The 25,824-nt window shown below is 45.4% G+C and overlaps 1 long non-coding RNA gene across 1 annotated transcript; it reads left to right on the top strand.

The window, feature by feature from the left end:
- Window positions 1-252: 252 nt before the first annotated feature.
- LOC310825698 lies at window positions 253-24,872 on the top strand. The gene is made up of 3 exons (XR_014555457.1): window positions 253-325; window positions 16,372-16,560; window positions 23,816-24,872. It is a non-coding gene; the product is annotated as an uncharacterized lncRNA (long non-coding RNA).
- The last annotated feature ends 952 nt before the right edge of the window (window positions 24,873-25,824 follow it).

The raw sequence follows: 25,824 nt of genomic DNA on the forward strand, positions 1-25,824 counted from the left end.
CTGCGGCTTTCGGGGCGGCCCGCCGCCCCCGGTGCTCCCCGGAACTATTTGCTGATAGTAAGAGAGACGCGGAAAGTTACACCGTCTGAAAAATTCTCATCACCGGAGGCGGGGCGAGGGCGAGAAAAAGGGAAGGTTCTCAGCTCATCTGCATGCGCTGGAGCGCGGCGCCCAATGAGAAGGGCGGCTTTTCTCGCCGCAGCCAGTGGAGGGGAGCTGGATTTGCATATGCATGAGCGGGAAGAGGGCGGCTTACGAGCGCAAGGGCGGGAATTCCTCGGCGCGCCTTTTCTCGGGCGGCGATGGGGAAGGTCATTCTCCGCGGGTTAGAGACGCTGCGTCTGCAGCGGGGCGGGGCGGGGCGGGGGGAGGGCAGGCGGGCATGGGGGGGGATAGACAGCCAGCCGCCATCGTCATCAGGCTGGGATAACGCGCAGTGGGCTGGGTCCTTTGCATTATTATTATTATTATTATTATTATTATTATTATTAGTGCTGCTTTTGCAATTTGCAACCCCAACTTCCACCCCTCCCCCCCCAAAAAGCAACCCGCGCCATTTAGCAGCTCCCTTCCACGGATCGCGAGCCTTGCTGCCGCAGCACTTGACTCCTGCCAGGCTCTTACAGTCGCACCTTAGAGAGAGATGCATTGCACTCGGAGCGCGCATCTCCCCGCCTAGGAAACTTGCAGCCAGGCGCATCGTTGTGCGATGCCCAAAGCGGCAGGAATGTTATTGCCCGCGCACATGCGCGCGCTGTTTTGCAACCCGTAAGCAATGTTGTGATTTAAGGCGGGGGGGAGAGAAGTCTGCATCGTGGGGCGGGCGTGCTTTTTCTCCAGGGCGGTGCATCTCTCCTTTCAGTTTGCCCCCGTTTTATTCAGAGGACCCTCCCCCCCATGTGCGAAGATTTGCAACATGTGCCAAAATGGAGCTGCCTGTCTTTGATGTTGAACATACCAGCTCCCCAGGAAAAGAAAAAGATGCAACCTTGTTTGAGAGCTTTTTAAAAAAGGCTCTTGTGCATTGATAGCTGCACTGCTCTCATTGCCAGCACCGTATTAAATTCTGCAGATTATATCTGCGCTTGCATTTTTAGACGGGAGGGGGGGAGCGCCTGGCACGTTCCCTCCCCCAGCAGATTTGGGACCGAAATATACCAACTGTTTAAAAAGCACGGTTATTTTGCCTGGCAGCGCCCGCCGCTGAAACTGTACCCGGAGCCACCCACCCACAAAGAGTCTCAGAGATAGCCAGCAACATGCACGCGCCGCAGCGTCTCACGTTTGAATTCTTGCTTGTCCTTAATAGGCGTCTCATTGACGTCTGGGGCAGAGCCCGTGCACTTTCCTTCCTCTTCCGCAGGGGGCGCCAAGGCTACGAGGAAAGGCTCGCCCGCCTCCCGACGGGCCAAAGGAAAGCCACATGGCTGCGTATTATATATCTTGAGCTGCCAAAGCTCACGCGTTTGGAAAAGCAGTTTACACATTCCGGTTTAATTTCTAAAGCACTGGGGACAAAAGTCGGGGGAAAACCCTTCAGTTTTTATGCAGAATGCTTTTGCAGCCTGCTTCTGCAAGACATTTGGAGAGCTGGACTGGCAGAGCCCAGCAGTTCCCTTGCAAAGAAGAAGAGGGAGTCTTAAGGGGTGGTCATTTTGTACCTCAGGTTACATACGCTTCAGGTTACAGACGCTTCAGGTTACAGACTCCACTAACCCAGAAATAGTGCTTCAGCTTAAGAACTTTGCTTCAGGATGAGAACAGAAATCATGCTCCGGTGGCGCGGCAGCAGCAGTAGGCCCCATTAGCTAAAGTGGTGCTTCAGGTTAAGAACAGTTTCAGGTTAAGAACGGACCTCCGGAACGAATTAAGTACTTAACCCGAGGTACCACTGTAATTCGTTCCAGAGGTCCGACTCTGGCCTTTCTCCCTCCTCTGGTGCCCTCTCACATCTCTGCCTCCCAAAGGTTTGTCAAGAATGTCTAGGCAACACAATGACCATATACATACACAATAGACAATCTTTATAGAATTCCTTCAAACCATAAAAAGTTCAAAATGAAATCTTTAGTCTCAAAGTCTCTGAAAATCTTTAAATAAAGCAAGGTACCAAACTTTGTACAGTGAAAGACAAGCTGTGAAGCTTTGTACATTCAACAATTATGATGTCCAACACTGAACAGTGATTCCGGATATTGACTACTGTTTCGTAGAATTCTTCATCAGCGTGGTGGGTGGATATAGAATGCTTCGTAAAGGTAAAGGGATCTCTGACCATTAGGTCCAGTCGTGGCCGACTGGGGTTGCGGTGCTCATCTCGCTTTATTGGCCGAGGGAGCTTCCAGGTCATGTGACCAGCATGACTAAGCCGCTTCTGGCGGACCAGAGCAGCGCACGGAAACGCTGTTTACCTTCCTGCCAGAGCGGTACCTCTACTTGTACTTTGATGTGCTTTTGAACTGCTAGGTTGGCAGGAGCAGGGACCGAGCAATGGGAGCTCACCCCGTCGCGGGGATTCGAACCGCCGACCTTCTGATTGGCAAGTCCTAGGCTCTGTGGTTTAACCCACAACGCCACCCGCGTCCCTTAGAATGCTTCATACACCCATCTTATTTCGAATGAGTGTATATAAATGAAAATATCAAATGCTGTGGCACAGTGTTCATGTAATAATGTAGTCACTGCTTTGGCTACATGCGAATGGTGCCTGTGGGGCTGGCCAGGTCCCTGTGGGGCAGTGTGAAGAGGCATCTCTCTTTGGGGTGGGAGGCAACTCAGAGACGAGGGGCAGCAGTTGCTGCTGCCCAGAAGACAGGGGTGAAAAGAGGAGGCTGAGGGAACCCTCCACAAGAGAGGAGTGAGTGAGCTGCTGGCCCTGCAGGCAAGGGGTGACATGAGTGGGCTCCTGAGCCCCACAACGGTGCCGCAGAAAGCATGCAGTTGATCAAGGGAGCTATGGACTCCCCAAAGCTTGAAAACCTCTGCACTATTGGTTTCATCTGCTGAATCTGCTGGAGCCTATCTTCACACGCATGGGAAGTCCCTAAGAAGAAGAAGAGTTTGGATTTGATATCCCGCTTTACCACTACCTGAAGGAGTCTCAAAGCAGCTAACATTCTCCTTTCCCTTCCTCCCCCACAACAAACACTCTGTGAGGGGAGTGGGGCTGAGAGACTTCAGACAAGTGTGACTAGCTGAAGGTCACCCAGCAGCTGCATGTGGAGGAGCGGAGGCACGAACCCGGTTCACCAGATTACAAGTCTACTGCTCTTAACCACTACACCACAGTGGCTCCAGGGTTTGAGATCCATCAGCTACCCTCACCTGGTTTAGTTGGCCAGTCAAAGCTCTTCTCCAGATCCCGCCACTGTTGCATGCTGACAGCTTCTGACCCTAGAAGGAGCATGATGCGTCTCCCACCAGAGGATCTACCCCTCACGTAAGACACCATACAGGTACCTACCAAGCATAGGTATCTAACAGGAAAATAAAGTAGGAAGCCTAGCTAACGTATATTCAGCTTGGGAAATTTTCATGCTCCTCATTCTGAAGTAAAAAGGTAAAGGACCCCTGGATGGTTAAGTCCAGTCAAACGTGACTATAGGGTTGCCGCGCTCATCTCACTTTCAGGCCAAAGGAGCTGGCATTTGTCTGCAGGCATCTTTCTGGGTCATGTGGCCAGCATGAGTAAACCGCTTCTGGCTCAACGGAACACCGTGACAGAAAGCAGAACGCACAGAAACGCCGTTTACCTTCCCGCTGCAGCAGTACCTATTTATCTACTTGTACTGGTGTGCTTTCGAACTGCTAGGTTGGCAGGAGCTGGGCCAGAGCAATGGGAGCTCATCCCATTGTGGGGATTTGAGCTGCTGACCTTCTGATTGGCAAGCCCAAGAGGCTCAGTGGTTTAGACCACAGCGCCACCTGTGTCCCTTTTCATTCTCTATGTCCCTAAGCAAGAGACAACTGGTGGCATTAGTATATTTTTGTATGCCGTATGGCTCCATATGGGTTAAGGTTATTCTTCCCAGTGATTTCCCAAACTTGCTGATAGCATTAGCTAGCAGCATTTTATATAATGCTGATAGTATTGTATCAAATTTAAACCAGCCAAATCATATAGCAGATGGGGCGTCCTCGGCTGCAGCCATGGCAGATCAGCCACCCCAAAGGCCCGGGTGAAGAGGCACGACTTCAGCTGATGCAAAACCCATGCGCCGATTGTGCCATCTGTCATAAGCAAACTTGCATGAAACCATGTGCTCAGTTAGCTCCAGGCAAGCAAACCGAAAAGTTATTGTAAACTGAGTGAAAGAAACAAAAAAAATTTCCTCCCCCATACCTTCCAGGTTGCTAGATGTGCCTTTCTATTGTTGTTCATGGGCAGCGGGGTAGTAAAAGTGCTTTTATGGGCTAGTGTGTTTTTAAAAGGTGTTATTTGCAGTGCTGGATATCACAACAACAGGGACATTGTGTAGGGCATCCATTGCCCTTTTTATAATGTGTTGGGGGGTGTGTGTGCTTATTGGGTTGCTTTTGTTTTGATTGCGTATTTCGTGTTTGCATGTTGCGATTTTATCTTGCGAACTTCCTGAGACCTGCAGGTATAGGGTGGTATAATAATAATAATAATAATAATAATAATAATAATAATAATAATGGCAAAGTTAAAGAAAGAGAAATATGGATTGGTTGAGAGCCAAATGGGTATGAAGCTATTCTCATCATTAGAAAACTTGACTGTATTTTTAATATTAATAATTTATATTCACATAAGAGGGAAAATATACTGCAGCATGCAGAGGGAAATACGGGATTAAATGTCTCCTCTGTGTTCTCTGAAGAATATCATCACCTTCGTAGTTTGTTGGATCAGATGAGTGGCCAATCTAGGCCAGCATGGTTTTCTCACAATGGCCAACCAGGTGCAGGATGTGATCACGAAAGCACTCTCCCCATCTGCGGTTTGCAGCAACTGGTTTCTAGAAGCAAACTGCCTCTGGACAGCAGATATTCTGCATAGCCATCAGGGTTTGTTGCAGCTGGTAGAATTTTCCTCCCATGAATCTGTTTCCTCCTCCAGGTCATCCCTGCCTCTCAAAACATTGCTGCTGGCATTTCCTTTCTAAAAGTGCAGGTAAAGGTAAAGGGACCCCTGACCATTAGGTCCAGTCTTGACCGACTCTGGGGTTGCGGTGCTCATCTCGCTTTATTGGCCAAGGGAGCCGGCAAAAAGCTTCCGGGTCATGTGGCTAGCATGACTAAGCAACTTCTGGCGAACCAGAGCAGTGCACGGAAACACCATTTACCTTCCCGCCGGAGTGGTACCTATTTATCTATTTGCACTTTGACGTGCTTTCGAACTGCTAGGTTGGCAGGAGCAGGCACCAAGCAACGGGAGCTCACCCCGTCACAGGGATTCGAAACACCGACCTTCTGATCGGAAAGTCCTAGGCTCTGTGGTTTAACCCACAGTGCCACCCACGTCCCTTAAAAGTGCAGACAGTGTTTCAAACGATACGTTTAAGGTGGCATCCTATTTGCCCAGGATCCCGAGGAGAGAAAGACAAGACTCTGTGCCGTCTTGAGAAAGAACGAGTGGAGCTAGGGCACATTTGCGCACACACGTTTTAACGTAGGAATCTGAGCCAAGTGGAGAAAAGAGCGACGGAATCATCTCGGACTGTGACCCGGGGTTGCTGCGACCGAAAGACAATGTACTTGTTCCTTGCTAGTAGTCGAGCACAAATGATTAACCGGCGAAACCGGGAACGGACTTTGCCAGTGGTGCAGAGGCAAATGCCATAGTCAACCCTCATGACTTAATACTAATTTCGCTCTTGATAACGAACCGAATCAGAATTGGGCACACAGTACATCTTGATAATGTGGTCTTTGATAACAGGCACCATCAAACTCCCTAAAGAATATAACTAAGGGTTTGGGAGCCCTATAGTAGGAATCTGTTTTCTTTAGTGGATGAGCAACCCTCTGATCGAATTAGCACATGCTGAAAAAACACATAGACAAAGACCAGTGCTGTTTTTCTAGAGAAAGAGGTGTCGGAACTCACCATGAACACCCCCTTGTACTTTTACAATGACGCCCACCTGAGGTGTGGGAACAGTTCCAGCAAGTTCTGGCTGAAAAAAATGCCATACCAAATCGCATCATTGTGCAGTTGGAAAAACCAGTGTTTGTCCTACTTGGAACAGACCTGTTAAGGTCAATGGACCTGTGTCTGTTTAGATCTGTGACTCAACCCTGAACAGTACTCGCATTGGATAGTGTGGACGCAACTGGCGTTGTGGTTTAAACCACCGAGTTTCTTGGGCTTGGCGATTGAAAGGTTGGTGGTTCAAATCTGCACAATGGGGTGAGCTCCCTTTGCTCTGTCCCAGCTCCTGCCAACCTAGCAGTTCGAAAGCACGCCAGTGCAAGTAGATAAACAGGTACCACTGCGGCGGGAAGGTAAACAGCGTTTCCAATCACTCTGATTTCTGTCATGGTGTCCCATTGTGCCAAAAGTTGTTTAGTCATGCTGGCCACATGACCCGGAAAGCTGTCTGTGGACAAACGCTGGCTCCCTTGGCCTGAAAGAGAGATGAGTGCTGCAATCCCACAGTCACCTTTGACTGGACTTAACCATCCAGGTTACCTTACTTTACCTTACTTTCACATTGAATAGTGAAAGTATATAACACCCATTTTCCCCGTCTACAGAATGCTCAGTGCATAGCACAACACTAGGGTTGCCTTATTTTAAAAAGTGAGAATTCGGATGCAAAAGTTGTGGACCTTTTTTTGCAAAATCTCCAAAAGAAATTTTGACATTTTTGAGGTATTTTTAAATTCGCCCCCCACCCCCAAGCCCCAATGGGTTGCCATACTCCCGGTTTCCCCTGGATTCTTTTACCGGTTTTCAGAAATTCTGCCTAGATGATATTTCCGACGGATGAATCCCGGGCAGCCTTGCACAACACTGCTCTCTTCACACAGAGAAAGTGATGCCTATTAGGACTACTGTATTCTTCTGTAAATGGAAGGTTGATATTGATGGAAGGTGAATAGATACAAAATCTTCAGGAAGATATTTTTAAAACTTTGAGACCTTCTGTTCTGCATGCAACCCCGGAGGCCTGATCTTGTTTTACAAACCTTATTGTAGATTGCTTTTAAAGGAAAGTGTGTGAAACAGTCATGTTCTGCTTGATGATCTGATTGCAGGTCACCTGAGTGTGTTTCAACCTTATGCCACCTTTCCTTTAGATGGCATGGCCGGTTGTTGCTTAATGTTTTATCCATAGATAACTAAGGTATGCTGCCTTTGCACATAAGCAGCGCATGACATCTACTTACATAACTTTCCGTGGTGGTTTTATTTACTGCTCATGACATGGCTTGCAGCTTCATTTTATAATATCTGTGCTTGTTTCACAACCATGGTTGAAACTGCCTTCTTTATACTGCATTCCTGGCATTGATATCTAGAGAAGAAGCTGGGCACATGGCTGAATAAGCATTCGGGAAGCTGTAGCATGTGCCACAGCCTTTATTTTTCTAAATAAACTTTATGTAAAACTTGCCCCAAACTAGTCAGTTCCTCAGACCACATGCTAGGGCTGCAACCCTATGTGCACTTAGTTGAGATTAAGGCTGCAGTTTGATACCCACTTCCCTGGGAGTAAACAGCTATCACAGTGATTCAGAGGCACAGAACTTGCGACTGGATGCCTGATTCCATCTGCAATCCTCTTACCTGGGAGTAAGCCCCATTGAATTCAATGGGGTTTCCTTCTGAATAGGACTGCAGCTTGGGGAGGAGTAAAACAAAGAAAAGAATGCAACGTCTTTTCAAATGATGTAGATAAGCATCAGGAAATGGGACAAAATACCCCCCCCCCGAAGATGGTTTGTTTATTTGTTTGTTTGTTTGTTACCTGCTCTTTGCCCTAAGGTCCCAGGTTACAACATTATAAACACAAAACACAACATTATAAAACAGTTTAGAACAAGTTAACCATTATAAAAATGAGATTTATTTGTTTTCTTTATTTTCTTTTCAAAATGTTGATTTCCCAAAGTATATACAGTGGTACCTCAGGTTACATACGCTTCAGTTTACATACGCTTCAGGCTACAGACTCCGCTAACCCAGAAATAGTACCGGGTTAAGAACTTTGCTTCAGGATGAGAACAGAAATTGTGCTCTGGCAGTGCGGCAGCAGTGGGAGGCCCCATTAGCTAAAGTGGTGCTTCAGGTTAAGAATAGTTTCAGCTGAAGAATGGACCTCCAGAACAAATTAAGTACTTAACCAGAGGTACCACTACACACACACACACACACACACACACACACACACGCAATAGCCATGAAATATAGGCATTTGTAAGCAAGCAATCAGAAGACGACAGACATGAGAAAACAAGATTTTGTGGCGGAGGGAAGGAGGAGTGTTGCAGGAGGTACCTAGGAGAGGAATGGAAGATATACCTGCAGATGACTTAAGGATACAAGGCAAACAAACAAAGGAAGGCATTAGAAATACATAATGGCATGAAATATAAATAGAATGGTAGCATCAAGGGGAGTCTGGGGCCAGGGTTAAGCGGTAGATGAAATGTCAGGGGAACAATGCCTAACTCTGAAGGATAAACAGATCACTTGGGGTGGATGGAATAACAGCTCTTGGGCAAATGGTGCGGTTTCTGCGCTGCAAAATCCAGTTGGTTTTACACCAGTTTGGCTGCCGTGGTTTCTCTTAAAGATTGGACATTGGCGAGGCGGCTGAGAAGAAGAAGAAGAAGAGTTTGGATTTGATATCCCGCTTTATCACTACCTGAAGGAGTCTCAAAGCAGCTAACATTCTCCTTTCCCTTCCTCCCCCACAACAAACACTCTGTGAGGTGAGCGGGGCTGAGAGACTTCAGAGAAGTGTGACTAGCCCAAGGTCACCCAGCAGCTGCATGTGGAGGAGCGGAGACGTGAACCCGATTCCCCAGATTACGCGTCCACTGCTCTTAACCACTACACCACACTGGCTCATCAGCTAGAGTGTCTTCGTCCCCGTTCACACTTCCCTGGGCAGAAGGAATGGCTATCCAACCAAATACACAGTGAGGATTTAGCTGTGGCTGCAGCACTGTGGTGCAGGAGAAGATTGGCCAAGGGAACCAGCTTCTCACTGTCTGTGGCCTCGCTGGGCTGTTCCAGAGATCTTCCCTGAAGGAGAGACCCGAGATCCTGTGACACTGGGTGTTAACCAAAAGTTTGGTGGATTGAGCCCACGCAGCAACAGGATTCCCGCACTACAGGGCTTTGGACCAAATGACCCTCAGGCTGTCTTCCATCTCTAGGATTCTGCAATTCTATCTAGCATCTGAATCAGGTCATCAAAACCTGGTAGCTCTCCGACAGTGAACTAGCCTTCGTCAGGCTTGTTGCCAAATAAATGACACCCAAGGGAGTTGCCCCTTCAGGAATCCTGTGGTTAAGGGCACTACCCAATTTAATTTTGATTTTTTACTACCAGGAGGACGGATGTTAGGGTGCACGTGTTTCTTAACACCGGCTGAAAAACCAGTGCAGTCAAATTGTAGGAGAGGAGGAAGTCGCCAGATGCCTTCAGAGTGAGAGCATGGACCTGGCGGAAGACTGGAATGGCCTTCCCTGGATGCGAGACAGGATGTTTTCTTGTGTGGCAGCAACTGGGTCATGCATTTTTAAGAAAACCACTGGTTCTCTTGTTGGTCAGATACCTTCTGGGATAATTAGCTGCAGATTTTATCAGGATGTGTTAGTGTTCTGTCACTGTGTGTATAGTTTTTACAGTGGGGTGTATTGTTTTACTGTTTACATCAGAGGTGAGACACCTCAGGCTTGGGAGCCCAAGGTGAATTTTCTGTTGCGCCACCAGGACTCTCCCCAGACCTTCCACCCCCAAGCAACATGCTTCTCAGAAGAAGGTAAAGGACCCCTGGATGGTTAAGTCCAGTCAAAGGCGATTATGGGGTGTGGCACTCATCTCACTATAGGCCAAGGGAGCCAGTGTTTGCCCACAGACAGCTTTCTGGGTCATGTGGCCAGCATGACTAAACTGATTCTGGTGCATTGGAACACCGTGACGGAAGTCAGAGCGCATGGAAACGCCATTTACCTTCCCTATTTATTTACTTGCACTGATGTGCTTTCGAGCTGCTAGGTTGGCAGAAGCTGGGACAGAACCGCCAACCTTCTGATCAGCAAGCCCAAGAGGCTTAGTGGTTTAGACCACAGCACTACCCGCTTCCTCAGAAGACAAGGGGTTGCGGCCCTTGGGATTAGAAAGGTTTCCCACTCCTGTTATAGAATATAGCCTATTGCACAAAGGTGAGAGTCATATCCATTGCTCCTTCTACTTTTGTAGAACCCATCACTGATATGTGAACTCTGGAAGGCTGCTCATGAGGGAATGTGGCCTTCAAGGCCACCCCACGATGTGTTTGGTGGGAAATATTTGCGGAAGGAGGAACATCCCCATTTCAGTGATCATCGGATCAAGGCCTTGTTCTACACCAGGCTTCCTCAACCTCGGCCCTCCAGATGTTTTTGGCCTACAACTCCCATGATCCCTAGCTAGCAGGACCAGTGGTCAGGGATGATGGGAATTGTAGTCTCAAAACATCTGGAGGGTTGAAGTTGAGGAAGCCTGTTCTACACTGCCATCCTTCTTGGTTGCTCATCTGCATAGGTGCTGCTGTTCATGGCTAGTCTGGTAAGTCAAAAGACCCCACTCATCCATACTCTGACGTGAATGGGAGTGCAGATATTGTGTGTATTTTGGAGACTTGGGAGGGGGCAAGCTTGGGAGGAGTTGATCTGGCCAAGGTGTGCCTGCCCAGATTCTCTGAGCATCACCATCACAGGCTGCAGAGATTGGGGTGGTTCACAAGAATTACCGACGAAAGAAGAATGGAGGATGAAATTGAGGGATTATGCAGAATTAGATAAACTAACAGGAAGGATTTGAAACCTGCGGGATCAGAGATTCTTAGAGGACTGGAGTAAATATATAAACTATTTGAAAAGTAATTGTGATGAACAGGTCACGTTAGTAGGACTGCAATAAGTTTTGTAAGGTGGATAATTTGAAATATTACAAGAAAGACTATGAAAAGAATTATTAGTTAAGGACAATTAAACGCAATATAGAAATTAAGAAATGCAGAATAAGTGATGAAGAACGGAAAATCATCAGAGGTGTTGACGGAAGTGTAAAACATTGTATAAGATGAGAAGATATGTTGTATGACTGTTGGAACTGATATGTTAAAAAATCAATAAAAATGTATTTTTTTAAAAAAGAGAGATTGGGGTGGTTCACATGACTTCCAGCTCCACCGCTAGGAAACATTTAGAGTTGACTGCGAGGGACTGCACCTGTCAAGGAGACAGTAAAATTGGTTTGGTGCTGCCCTGCCAATTCTCTGAGCACATGGAGGTGGTGCCAGGCATGATGTTCAAGGAATACAGATGTGATTTTAGTATCCGTGATGATGTTCCTTAGTTATGCCTTCGTGTACAGTATCCAGTGTTTTTTCTTCTTCTGGGGGTACACATACCACGGTGTTTCCTGAGTCCTAGATGGAAGAGAGCGTTTAATATGTGAAGTAGGAGTTGGAATCTAGCACGGTGATTGGTCAGTATTTATTTATTTATTTATTTTCCCCGATTCAAACTATTAAATGGTGATTTTCTGGAGTCAAAGTGAGAGTACCTCGAAACTTTTTTTTTTTTTTTAAAGAAAAAAAGCACTGTCAGTATCGTATTGCCATTGGTCTGGCACAACAAGGCAGACCCTAGATTTGATATTTGCTTCAGATGGTGGGAAAAGACAGTGTGTAAATAAGGTGGATGGGTATCACCCAGTTGCCATGGTCAGGTCACTTCCTGATGAAATCTGGACTCCCCCTCTGCCATTCGTTTGGTCCTGTCCTCCACAGCAGGTGACTAATGGAATCCAAAGGATTCCTGAGTACTCTTGGTCCCCCCCCCCCCAATGCATAGAGCAGATGATCCTCTCCTCTCACCGAGCAGCAGCGAGACATGTCAAGCTCTTGTCCTGTTCACCCCTGAATGCCCTCTCCAGCCTGTTTTGCACCTCGGCATACCATGGGACTAACTGTGATGAAACAGATTTGAAGGCGACGCGGGTGGCGCTGTGGTCTAAACCACAGAGCCTAGGACCTGCCGATCAGAAGGTCGGCGGTTCGAATCCCCGCGACAGGGTGAGCTCCCGTTGCTCGCTCCCAGCTCCTGCCAACCTAACATTTCGAAAGAACATCAAAGTGCAAGTAGATAAATAGGTACCGCTCCGGCGGGAAGATAAACGGCGTTTCTGTGTGTTGCTCTGGTTCGCCAGAAGTGGCTTAGTCATGCTGGCCACATGACCTGGAAGCTGTCTGCGGACAAACGCTAGCTCCCTTGGCTTATAAAGCAAGATGAGTGCCGCAACCCCAGAGTTGTTCTTGACTGGACCTAACCGTCAGGGGTACCTTTACCTTTACCTAGAGTGCAATTGGTGAAAGATGAACGACAAAGCCAACCAAACACGAGTGAGAGTATGCCATAATCATGTCTATGCCATGGCAGTGAGGTCAGTTTTCTGACTCCATCACATCCTCAAGTAGCCATCTGGGGGGTGCTCCTGGCTCCATCAGACATTAGAGACCCAGGTGGTTAGAAGTACCTTTTATTACCTTCCTCTGATAAGATACCTGTGGCTCTTTTGGGACCTTAGGATAACTTGACTGCTCTTTGGAGGACTGAGGGCCTCTTACAGATACCATCGTTAGAAGTTCTGTCCATGCAATGTAGGAACAGGCTCTTTGGTGTGGTAGCACCTGACCCCTCCTGGATCTCCCCTGTTACAAATCAGACAGGTGCCATTTCTATTATCTTTTTGGCATTGAAGACCTTGCTCTTTCAGCAAGATTCTTATCCCAGTCTGTATCTGATTGGACCTGAAATACGTTCTAATGGCTGCTGTTTTCATTGTGACATTGCTCTGGGGCTTTTTATGGGACACGATTCATAAACGAAATAGATAAATAACAGCCATTATTCCCACCAGGTTTGGAAGACCTCACGTGCATCCGGAAAAACAGGGATATCGGCTGCATTCCAGAAATCCCTTTTTAGGGTGTGGGTAGATTTTGTTGACATGCCTGGTGGTTTCAAAATGCTCCACCGCGATAGCTCATTCATGCTCGCCACTTAATGAATTAAAATCTCTGTGTGTGGCAGAGAGTCCAAAAAATGTGCGCATATAGGCGAAACTTGAATGTCGTCCCTTGGATCAGATAAGAGTGACAGGAGGGCGTTTTCTGCTAGGCATCCCTTTGCTGTGGCTTTTCGCTTAACTATTGTTCAAATAAAAATGTGTGGCCCCACCCTTTTCCTTACCTTACTCAGCAAGGGCATAAGATTCTCCCAAATCGTTTCTTACAAGGGCGGACATGTAAGTTTGGTATCAGGTTTTTGTCTCCCTAATGCTTTTATAAACAGCACTTTGTGGAGAAGCATTAAGGAGTACCTATGCCTGAGGTTGCCAAAATGTTACTCACAGGGCTGAATTTTCCCTTGGGAGACCAGATTTTTGACATTTCTTTATTCCAATAAATGCTCAGTCCCTTTAAGACTTCAGCAGCCCATGGCACTGAAATAATACCAAAAAAAGAGAAGTTCAACAATATACATGCCTGAATCTGTGAAATATGAGTACAGTGGTACTTTGGTTTAAGAACAGCTTAGTTTATGAACAACTTGGATTAAGAACGCTGCAAACCCGGAAGTAGGTGTTTTGATTTGTGAACTTTGCCTTGGAAGCAGAACATGTTTCGCTTCCTGTTGAGTGTAAATTAAGTTCCCCAACTGCTTTGGGAAAGCACGCCTTGGTTTGAGAATGCTTTGGTTTAAGAACGGACTTCTGGAATAGATTAAGTTTGTAAACCAAGGTACCGCTGTATGCTAAAATAAGAAAAACTCACCCAGAAATGCTGGTGTCTTCCTAAATAGCATTTCCTCTGTGTAAAAATGCATGATTGCACTGCTTGGTGATGGTCTATTTGTTTTGTTATGTAGAATTTAATTGAGACTAATTCAATACAGCAAGGTGCTTTTCTCTGAAAAGTTTGATAAGCTCCTGGAAGAAAAAACACACCCCTTAAAGTAGACTAGAAGGGAGGCCCATAGAGAAGGTATTGCTAAAGGAAAGGCAGCCTGGAGGGGACAGACTTTCAGATGTTCCAGACTGGGGATACACAGAACTTTAAAGGTCAAAATCGGAACTGTGAAGCTGGGTTTAGAAACGAACACCATTTGAAATAATATTTCTGTGGCTTATATCCTCGCGGCCAAATCTTCAGTGTCCAGAAAAGGGCTCAGATGTCATACCAGGTATAGCAGGAGGAAACTGCTTCAAGCCAGATATAATCATTCTCCTTCATTGCCTGCATCAAAGAAGCAATATTTGGGAAGGCTTTTTCCATTGCTACTGTGGACTGGAGAGGGCTAAAGCAAAAGACCAGTCTATATTTGATAATCTCACATAACATGATAAATAGACTCTCACTGATGATGGAACAGGGCAGGCCTCAGGAGGTTGTGGACTCTCCTTCCTTGGAGGTTAATAATAATAATAAAATAATAATAATAATAATAATAATAATAATAATAATAATAGTACTCTTTTTCTTGAAAAAGAGGTGGCTGGTCTCACCTTGAGCACCTTCTTCGTTCTCTTAGAATGGCAATGGCACCCACCTGAGATGTTACGGAAATAAGTTCCAGCAAGTTCCAGCAGGAAAAAAAGCCCTAACAACAACAACAACAACAACAACAACTTATTTATATTCTGCCCATCTGACTGGGTTCCCCCAGCTGCTCTGGGCGGCTTCCAACAAATTAAAACACAGTACGACATCAAAGATTAAAAACTTCCCATTACAGGGCTACCTTCAGATATCTTCTAAACGTCAGATAGTTGTTTACAGTTATACCTCATGTTATATCCGCTTCATGTTACCATTCTTTCAGGTTACATCCCGCAGCGACACGGAAGTAACGGAAAGGGTTACTTCCATGTTTTGCCGCTCGCGCATGACTTCATGCGCAGAAGCGGCAAATCGCAACCCGCGCGTGCGCAGAACTGTAATTCCTTGACATCTCACAGGTGGGGGTTCCACAGGGCAGGCGTGACTACCGAGAAGGCAGAGGTTGGACGGCCATCTGTCATGGATGCTTCACCGGAGATTCCTGCATTGCGGAGGGTTGGACTAGTTGATCCTTGGGTCTCTTCCAAGTCTGCAGTTCTATGATTCTATAATCTAAAGCAGGGGTCAGCAAACTTTTTCAGTCATGGGCTGGTCCACTGTCCCTCAGACCATGTGGTGGGCCGGACCATATTTTGAAAAAAATCTATGAACAAATTCCTATGCCCCACAAATAACCCAGAGATGCATTTTAAATACAGTGGTACCTCGGGTTACAGACACTTCAGGTTACAGACTCTACTAACCCAGAAATAGTACCTCGGGTTAAGAACTTTGCTTCAGGATGAGAACAGAAATCGTGCTCCGGCGGCGCGGCGGCATCGGGAGGCCCCATTAACTAAAGTGGTGCTTCAGGTTAAGAACAGTTTCAGGTTAAGAACAGACCTCCGGAACAAATAAAGTATGTAACAAAAGGGATGTGGGTGGCACTCTGGGATAAACCACAGAGCTTAGGACTTGCCAATCAGAAGGTCAGTGGTTCGAATCCCCGCAACGGGGTGAGCTCCCGTTGCTCGGTCCCTGCTCCTGCCAACCTAGCAGTTCAAAAGCACGTCAAAGTTCAAGTAGATAAAAAGGTACCATTCCAGCGGGAAGGTAAACGGCGTTTCCGTGCGCTGCTCTGGTTCGCCAGAAGCGGCTTAGTCATGCTGGCCACATGACCCACAAACTGCCAAATCCCTCAGCCAATAAAGCGAGATGAGCGCCGCAACCCATTCACGACTGGACCTAGTGGTACCTTTACCTTTACCACTGTAAAAGCACACATTCTACTCATGTAAAAACACGCTGATTCTCGGACCGTCTGTGGGTTGGATTGAGGAGGCGATTGGGCCGCATCCAGCCCCCGGGCCTTAGGTTGCCTACCCCTGATCTAAAGCGTGTATATGCTGTAAATCTCACGGACAACATTTTTGTGATTGGCTGAAGAGATCTTTTAATCCAAAGTGGAATAATTGCCAGAGAGAGAGAAATAATCAGAGATCCTGTAATTTTTAAAGAGTGTAGTGACACTGAGCAAAAAAAATAGAACTTGTTTATTTTTTTATTTCTTCTAAATAGACACCAATGGCTTTAGCGGGAATCAGGGACTGTTTGTGCAGCTTGCCTGCTTCATTCACCTTTTTATGCTGAAGATTACAAGATCCTCCAAGGACTTTTCAACCGACTGCTCTTTCTGGTGGAGCCCAACGCCCTATGATCCCTGGAGGTGGCACAACTCCTGAACAACAAACATGAAAAGGAAAGCAGGTACACTGGATTTTTGGCAATGAGTTTATCAGCAAGGTCAGGGAGGAGCCCTCTTCTTGATGACTCACAATAAATAAGTAGGGCTGGGCAAGCCTTGTGTTCTTTGAGGTTTCTTTTGTGAAACTTATAAAACGTTTATTTTCACTTTCGTAGGCTTTGCAAAACTCAGAAGGGTTTGCTCCTCCTCTCTCTCCCCCCCCCCCCCATAATTATATTTTCAAGCTGTTTGGGCTTTCTATGTTTCGTTTTTAAGGTAGACAGAAATCTCTGCTCACATCAAAATAATATCCCATTCCTAAGCGCACCAGCGTTGAAATTAATGGGAATTACAGTGGTACCTTGGGTTACAGAAGCTTACACGCACCACGCCAAACCCAGAAGTACCGGAACGGTACCTCCGGGTTTCGGCACTCATGCATGTTCAGAAGCACTAAATTGTGCTTTGTGCATGTGCAGAAGCACTGAATCGTGACCCGCACATGCACAGATGCGGCACTGTGGGTTGCGAACGCAGTGGGTTTCGAACGTGCCTCCCCCACGGATCACGTTCACAACCCAAGGTTCCACTGTACTGTACATTTCTGTGTATAAGACTAGGTTTTTTTATACTTTAAAATAAGGTTAAAAATCTGGGGGCGTCTTATACACGGATAGTGCATATGCCCTTTTTCTAAATTTGGGGTCCCCAAAAGTCTTATATATGGGGGCATCTTATACACGGAAAAATAAGGTACTTCCCAATTTACACTTACGCAGTAGTGTGGATTTTTTGTTTCAGCTCTAAAAGTCCAACATTCTGATCCAATGTTGCAATGTTTCCTTCAGACCCTCCAAGTGATCCTATTTTCAAGGGGAAAGTCCTGGATTTACAGAACCCATCCCAGTTTCTGATTTGCTCCCAGAATGCCTCCTTTTCCCTTTGTAGTTGTTGTTTAGTCGTTTACTCGTGTCCGACTCTTCGTGACCCCATGGACCCAGTGGCGTAGCGTGGGTTATCAGCACCCGGGGCAAGGCAAGTAATTTGCGCCCCCTAACCCATGCATTTGCGCCCCCTAACCCATGGATCTGCGCCCCCAACCCGTGGATTTCCCTAACCCCCAGATGTTGCGGCCGGTGCGGCCGGCCCCCCCTGCACCCCCCAGGCTATGCCACTGCATGGACCAGAGCACGCCAGGCACTTCTGTCTTCCACTGCCTCCTGCAGTTTGGTCAGACTCATGTTTGTGGCTTCCTCAGGACGTCCCTATTTCCATCGGAGAAATGTTGGAAGGTATGGAGTTGTCTCACCCACCTGAGCCAAGGAGATAAGTAACTATATATCCTTTAAAAGACACTGAAGGCAGCCCTGTATGGGAAGTTTTAAAATGTTTAATGTTTTTATATATGTTGGAAGCCACCCAGAGTGGCTGGGGCAACCCGATCAGATGGGTGGGATATAAATAATAAAATCATTATTATTACAATTATTGTTGTTGTTGTTGTTGACAGCATAATCAGGAAGCAGTAGGGGCACACAGGATTTATTTATTTTTAAAACTTATGTTTTTCAGTTTTATACATTTCACTAATTTTACAATCATTTTAACATTTCCAAACTTGACTTCCTTCCCCCTCTTTCTGTAGTTCCTTAAATTTATTTTGAATATCTTCTGCATATCCAAGTTAACTTAATTTGCTCATTTATTCAGCTACTTTAAATATATACTCTTATAAAACTCCAGGTTATTACAACAATCCTGCCAATGTTTTCACCTCTTTACAATATATCTGTAAATATTCAATAAACCATTTCCATTCTTTTATAATAAAAAAATTGTTGTCTTGATTTCTTATTCTTCTGGGAAGTTTCTCCATTTCTGCATATTCCATAATTTTTTATATCCATTCTTCCTTTGCTGGGACTTCTGCTTCTTTCCATTTTTGGGAAAGTAACATTCTTGCCGCTGTAGTACCTTAGCATAGGTGAAGCTTTTTCCATAATTGTATTTCCATATTAGAAAAGGCTTAACCCGTTGAACTTCTGTCTGCCATGCAGATGATAAAGGCACAAGAAGTGTGCAGTCGCCCAATGCCAACCCTAAAGCCCAGTCTAGGCTGCAATTCTCCACCCTCATATTTGGAAAGAAGCACCATTAAAACGAAAGAATCTTCTGAGCAATTTGTTCAGATTGTAAGTTTTTGGTGCTTGTTGTTAGCTCCTGTATAGCAGGAGACATGGTTAAACCCTTTCCCAAACTCTTCATATTTTGCATTTCCCTTTGGGGTGGGTGAGAGAAATTATTGAACAAATGCTTAGGCCGGATGTAGACCATGGGTAGGCAAACTAAGGCCCAGGGGCCAGATCCGGCCCAATCACCTTCTCAGTCCAGCCCGCAGACGGTCTGGGAATCAGTGTGTTTTTACATGAGTAGAATGTGTCCTTTTATTTAAAATGCATCTCTGAGTTATTTGTGGGGCATAGGAATTTGTTCTTTTTACTTTCTTTCTAAAATATAGTCCTGCCCCTCACAAAATCTGAGGGACAGTGGACCGGCCCCCTGCTGAAAAAGTTTGCTGACCCCTGAGCTAGACACATCGAAAGAGCGATTCCGTTAAATGCGTTGTAAACTTCATACAGGGAAATCCCATTGGCGAAAAGACGGGACTCCACAGCGCCATCTGGTTTCGCGGTGTTATAACGCAAAGTGCTTTCTCTTTACGAATGTCGCTGGGTCCTTTTTGGGTACAGCGGTACCTCGGTTCTTGAACGTAACCCGTTCTAGAAGACCGTTCGGGTTCCGAAACGTTCGAAATCCGAGGCGCAAGGGGCGGCCTGCGAATTTAATAGAGAAAATTGAGAAAAATAACATATACACTCAGTGGAAGCCGTGCTTGAAAATGGAAGCATTTACTTCTGGGTTTACAACGTTCGAGTTCTGAAATGTTCGTTAATGGAGATGTTTGAAAACCGAGGTACCACTCTAGTAGTAATCTTTGCAGAAATAAACATTTAGAGAGTACCTCATCTCAAACAAACCTGCCACAGGAAAGATGTATCTGGTCGCTAGGAAAAAAGGAAGGTCAAACTACAGAGATTCCAAGAACCAGAAGAAGGGGGGGGAGGGGAAATTCACCAAAAAGCAGGGGGATACAGCAGCTTTTGGGAGCCCTGGTGTCACAAAAACTCACCACTTTTTTAAACATTTACTCAAAAGTTACAATACAATACATTTTCAATCAGTATATCCCCTCCACAGACACCTTGCAATGATGAACTCACTCCTCAATCCCAACAATGAGTTCACCTATTGGCTAGAAACACAGAAAGGTTATCCTAGAATCCTAGAATCAAAGAAGTTGGAAGGGATCTAAGGACCCTCTAGTCAAGCCTTTCTCAACCTGTGGGTCCCCAGATGTTGTTGGACTACAACTCCCATCACCCCTAGCTAGCAAGGCCTGAGCTCAGGGATGATGGGAGTTGTAGTCCAACAACAGCTGGGGACCCACAGGTTGAGAACCGCTGCTCTAGTCCAACCCCCTGCAAAGCAGGAATACACAGCTGTCCCATATGGACAAGGCCATCTTTAGCATATGCGCCGCCAGGGTACAAAGATCAGCCCAGTGCCCCCAAATTTAGTTTGTGCTTCTTGTTTAGTCGTTTAGTCATGGCCGACTTCGTGACCCCATGGACCAGAGCACGCCAGGCACTCCTGTCTTCCACTGCCTCCTGCAGTTTGGTCAAACTCATACTGGTAGCTTTGAGAACACTATCCAACCATCACGTCCTCTGTCGTCCCCTTCTCCTTGTGCCCTCCATCTTTCCCAACATCAGGGTCTTTTCCAGGGAGTCTTCTCTTCTCATGAGGTGGCCAAAGTATTGAAGCTTCAGCTTCAGGATCTGTCCTTCCAGTAAGCACTCAGGGCTGATTTCCTTCAGAATGGATAGGTTTGATCTTCTTGCAGTCCATGGGACTCTCAAGAGTCTCCTCAAGCACCAAAATTTAGTTTAGCTGCCCCCCATTTTCTTGGGGGGGTGAACTCAAAGTTGTTGAGCTTTCTTTGGAAGGGAGGAAGCCCAAGTTGTTGACCTTTTTGGGGGAAGGAAATTCACTCACCTGTAACAATGATGCAGCAGAAATAACTGCTTTTGTTTCCTGACCTGTCGGGAATATTTGACGCTACAGAACACAGAGCAATGGAGGGGGGTGTAAGGGACATTTGCTCCATTGCTTTTCACTGCCGCTGATCGAGAGGGACTGGTATACAGTAGGTATACATGTGGCGCCCCCCAGAATTTGGCACCCTGGTGCCCCGCACCCCTTGCACCCCCGGGTAAAGATGGCCCTGCAAAAGCGATCAAACCTACAACCTTGATGTTATCCGCACCATGCTCTAACCAACTGAGCTAGGCTGGCTCATCTCACAGAAGTCACAAATGTAGAGTGCTACTTTATTTTTGAAGTATTCACACCCATATGGTGGTGCCTATGCTACCTTATTATTTTCAGGATTTGCATTCAATTCCCTCTACCTCTCTGGAATGGCTCAGAATTATGCCATATTCTGAAAGTACCCGCCGCTGTTTTAAACCAGATTGAAGAGGCGGTTTATCATATACAATGGTACCTCGGGTTAAGTACTTAATTCGTTCCGGAGGTCCGTTCTTAACCTTAAACTGTTTTTAACCTGAAGCACCACTTTAGATAATGGGGCCTCCTGCTGCTGCTGCACCACTAGAGCACGATTTCTGATCTCATCCTGAAGCAAAGTACTTAACCCGAAATACTATTTCTGGGTTAGCGGAGTCTGTAATCTGAAGCCTATGTAACCTGAAGTGTATGTAACCTGAGGTATCACTGTAATGCCCTTTGTATTGTACACTGAGAGACCAAAACCTTGGGGCAAATTTTAGGTGGAGACAGAGAGAGGTTTGCAATTTATCCATTGGGCAGACAAGATGAATAAACGATGGTGAAGACTGCACATTTTCTATCCGCAGTAACTTATGAGAGGACAAAATTCTTAAGAGAGAATGCTGTGTCTCGTCAGGGAGATTCAGAATTTTAAGTGTGTTTTGTGCTTCTGTTTATTTAGGTTTGGATGATTTTGTTCAGATTTGCATAGATCCCTTTTATCTCCTTCCATTTCATTTTTAATATTCGTTAAAAGAGGGACTTTCTGAAAAAGGGAACATGTTGCGATGTGCCAAGGAAATTCAGCACTTTAAAGTTTGTTGATGTTGCATTTTCTTCCAATCTAAGTTAACCTCCTTTGATGTTGCTTTCATACTGTTAAACTCTAGCGATGCTCTGACGACCAACCACAAAAAAATTAATCTGAATCTTTGTTTATCGTGAAATAAATCTACCCAGATATTTTCATAATCTCCAAGTGTCCTGATTTTACAGAGACAGTCCCGGAATTACGAAAGCCATCCTGGCTTCTGATTTGATCCTGGAGCACCCCAATTTCCCTCGCCAGCACAGCCGAGGCTGAGCTCAGGGAGAAGGATGAGCCAGCGCTTGTCCCAAGTGATGGTGGATGCGAGGGAGCATCCTGGTACCTCTCTGTGGCCTCTCCTCCCTTGGGCAGCCTGCAGAAGATGCAGATGCCGAGACCCACTGTGACTTGCCAAGTCCGGGGGGCAGGCAGAGGGCAGGGCTGCCCTGGGTGGGAAGAAAGGGGGAGTGGAGCAGAGCACAAGGAGTCTTGATATCCTCCATAATATTAATTATTGTACTCTCCTTCTGTCTGTTTTTCAATTGCCAAGCCAATAATTTTCTGCATTTATTTGCCGTTTCAAAAGTCTTCTGTTTCACCAATTTAATTTTCCATTCAGTTTCTTGATTTACTATTTGTGAATACTGTAATTGTTATGCCTTAATCTCCTTTTGAATCTGTTGATTTTTTTTAGGTTACATCTCATTTTTTTCTCTTTCTCCTTCAATTGAGACAATTTCCCCCCCTTTTGCTCATTCTGTGCTTTCCTCCTAATTGAATTCTGTTGAATCAGGAAACCTTGCATTACCGCTTTACTTGCATCCCAACCGACCCTTGCTTCAATTCCAGGATTCAGGTTCAACTCAAAATAGCCCTTTAGGGTCTTCTGAGCTTTATTTATGATCAAATCATTTCTCAGTAAAGCATCATTCATCCGCCATCTAAAAGAACCCTGTAGAGACAATTTTAACTCTGTCAACACAGTGTTATGATCGGAACAAGTCCTTGGTCAAATCACAGATTTAGTCACTCTTGGGGTCAAGTCTTTAGTTAGCCATGTATAATCCAGGCGGCTACAGGATTATTTTGCATCTGAAAAAAATGTGAAATCTTTCTCCATTGGATTCCTCAATCTCCAAATGTTCACCAGGTCAAAATTATCCACCATCTCAAAAAACGTCTTGGGTAGCCTCTAATTATTACTTTTTTTAATGCTTTTGCATATCTATGTCTAATCTTTCCTGTTTCTAAAAAAAAACAAAAACAAAAAACATTGGTGTTTGTGTTTTCTTTTTGCAAATTTGCCACTGAATAAAACAAATTCAGGATTAAAGATTTTCCCTCTGCATTTCTTCTGTAACTATATTGTTCTAAACCCTTTGCCAATCCATAGTTCAAAATTTTACTACAAGTTTTCTGCCAGACCCACCAATGAATGTAATTGTTTACAATAATTTTTCAAATAAGCTATCAACTTTCCCCATTCTTGATTAAAACCTGCCTCTTCCTGGTTTCAAATTCTTCCTGCAAGTTTTGCCATTTCAGCATAGTTCATCAATTTTATCTGCCACTCTTCCTTGGTCAAAATTGTGCCTTCTTTCCATCTCTGGACTAGCAGAATCCAGGCAGCTGTGGTCCCGTACATAAATAGTTCAAATCTTGAGTCCTCTGACACAACACAGGAAGTAGCACGGCATGTAGGTTGCGATTTCTACATTACATTTTCGATGGATAAGAAAGTCATTCATTGGCAGCAGCATGGTAGTTAATCCTGCAAAAGAAACCTGCTAAGTCATGTTCACTATAAAAGTAGTTAGGCGTCAGGTACATAACTTCTTCAAAATGAGTTAATTCATTTTGTGATCTGTTATTAAACTTTCATCTATTTAGAACACAATATTTAGCTCAAGATAGGGGCTGTAATTTGCACGGTGTTAACCCGGAGCGTAATAGATTTGCCCCAAATAAATCTCATTTAATGAACTGTGATCTGAACAGCTGTATCTTATAAACAAGCATTTTGCTTTGTTAATTTGTTTATTTATTTTCTTTCTTAGATCCCTGCCACATCTGAGTAACAGCGTTTGCGATGCTATGAAATAGAAGCCGGCGACTATCAAGAAAGCAAACGGCACGTATGAGGGTTTAACATTCAGACATAAGAATATCATTTCTTCTTGAATGTTACTGATAAAACATTGTTATTATGCCCCAGCAGAACAGAGTAAGAATCAATTATGGGAAAATGACAGGACAGAAAAGTTAACAGGTTTCACAAATCAGAAATCATCTCATGCCTGTTTCATGCCTTTGGCACACTGCAGTTTGCCAATCAATGCCATTGATCCAGTGTACTGGAAATATTGTTTCCTGTCATATATCCCATTGCAATCTCATAGATCAACAAGAGCACCTCCTTCACAATATCATGTCTCAAATCCAGCGATCTCTTCACGGTAGAGAAGCTCCGATGTGTACAGTTTCTGAATTTATGCTCCAAAGACACACATGTCTTGCTACCACCTTGATAAATAGGGAAATTCATTCAGCAGGAACACTTCATATTTAAACTTGTGGCTGCTAGGATTTAAGATCAGGGTGTAGGCATGCAGCACATTTAGGGCAGCGCATGTTACGAAGAAGCATTTTGCTTTGCTGCCCCATAAAAGTGGAATTATTCCTTGCTGGAGTCTATACCAGAAGCACATTCTTCCCTTTGATGCAGAGGTGCCCAGTTCCACCAAACAATGAGGGGACTTGTTGCATGATTATGATGTCACACGTGCGACACATGCGTGTGACGTCACATGAATTGGAGAGAGGCTGTGAGGATGGGCAGGGCCTTCCACTGCTGCATGGAGGTTCGGCGGAGCCCTTTGCCACTGCAGCCCAGCCCCTCAAAATTAAGAGGGGCAGCTCAGCCTCATCCACCCATACCTCAGGGGCTCTGAGGTGTCCTCAGCCCCACAGAGTTAGTGTTTGTGCCTTAAAGGATTCTGGGCATTGCCATTTGCTTCTCACAGAGTTACTGTTCCCAGCAACCCTTAACAAATTCTTTGGGGTGGGGAATGCGCTTTGGGTGTGCTTTAAAGGTGTACTGCTGACCTTACTGTATGCTTGTGAAACGTGGACAACTTATAAACGCCATCTCCAACTCCTCGAAAGATTTCATCTACAGCGTCTCCAAAATTTTTTTACACATCACTTGGAAAGACAGGTGAACTGATGCCAGTGTACTGGAAGAAGCAAAGATCACCAGTGTCAAAGCAATTATTCTTCAACATCAACTTTGTTGGACTGGTCATGTGTGGATGCCTGATTATCATCTTCCAAAGCAACTATTCTATTCTGAACTTGAAAATGGAAAGCGTAATGGTGGTGGTCAACAAAAGGGATTCAAAGACCCTCTCAAAGCAAATCTTTAAAAATGAAGTATAAACACCGAACATTGGGAAACACTGGCCTGTGAGCGCTCCAATTGGAGAACTGCCTTTACCAAAGGAGACATGGGCTTTGAAGACACTTGAACTCAGGACAAAAGGGAGAAATGTGCTAAGAGAAAGGCACGCTTGACAAACCCTCACCATGATCAACTCCCGCCCAGAAACTTATGCCCCCACTGTGGAAGGATGTGTGGATCCAGAATTGACCTCCACAGTCACTTAGGGACTCACTGTTAAGATTGTATTCATGGAACACATTCTTACTTAGCTTTGAGTGATAGAAGGAGAAGGAGGAGGAGGCGGAGAAGGGAGCAGATGAGACCAAGCATGGAGCTTGGAAGAAGACGAAAAAGAAGAAGGGAGAAGAAGAAGAAGAAGAAGAAGAAGAAGAAGAAGAAGAAGAAGAAGAAGAAGAAGAAGTGGTGTACACAGACTCTGACTTGTCGTGGGGGCCATTAGCAGGGTGAAATGGAGGCTGGAAATGCATTGATTCTAATCAAGTCATCCTGTCAATTCTAATGACTTTCAGTTTTCATTTTACCCGAGCATTTGGGGCAGGTTGGCTAAGGAAAGGGTTTGCCCACACCCACACATCAGTTGCCATTCCACATTGCCCTCATGGA

This window comes from Podarcis gaigeae (assembly GCF_964106915.1).
Source record: "Podarcis gaigeae genome assembly, chromosome: 10".
In the NCBI taxonomy this organism is placed as follows: domain Eukaryota; kingdom Metazoa; phylum Chordata; class Lepidosauria; order Squamata; family Lacertidae; genus Podarcis; species Podarcis gaigeae.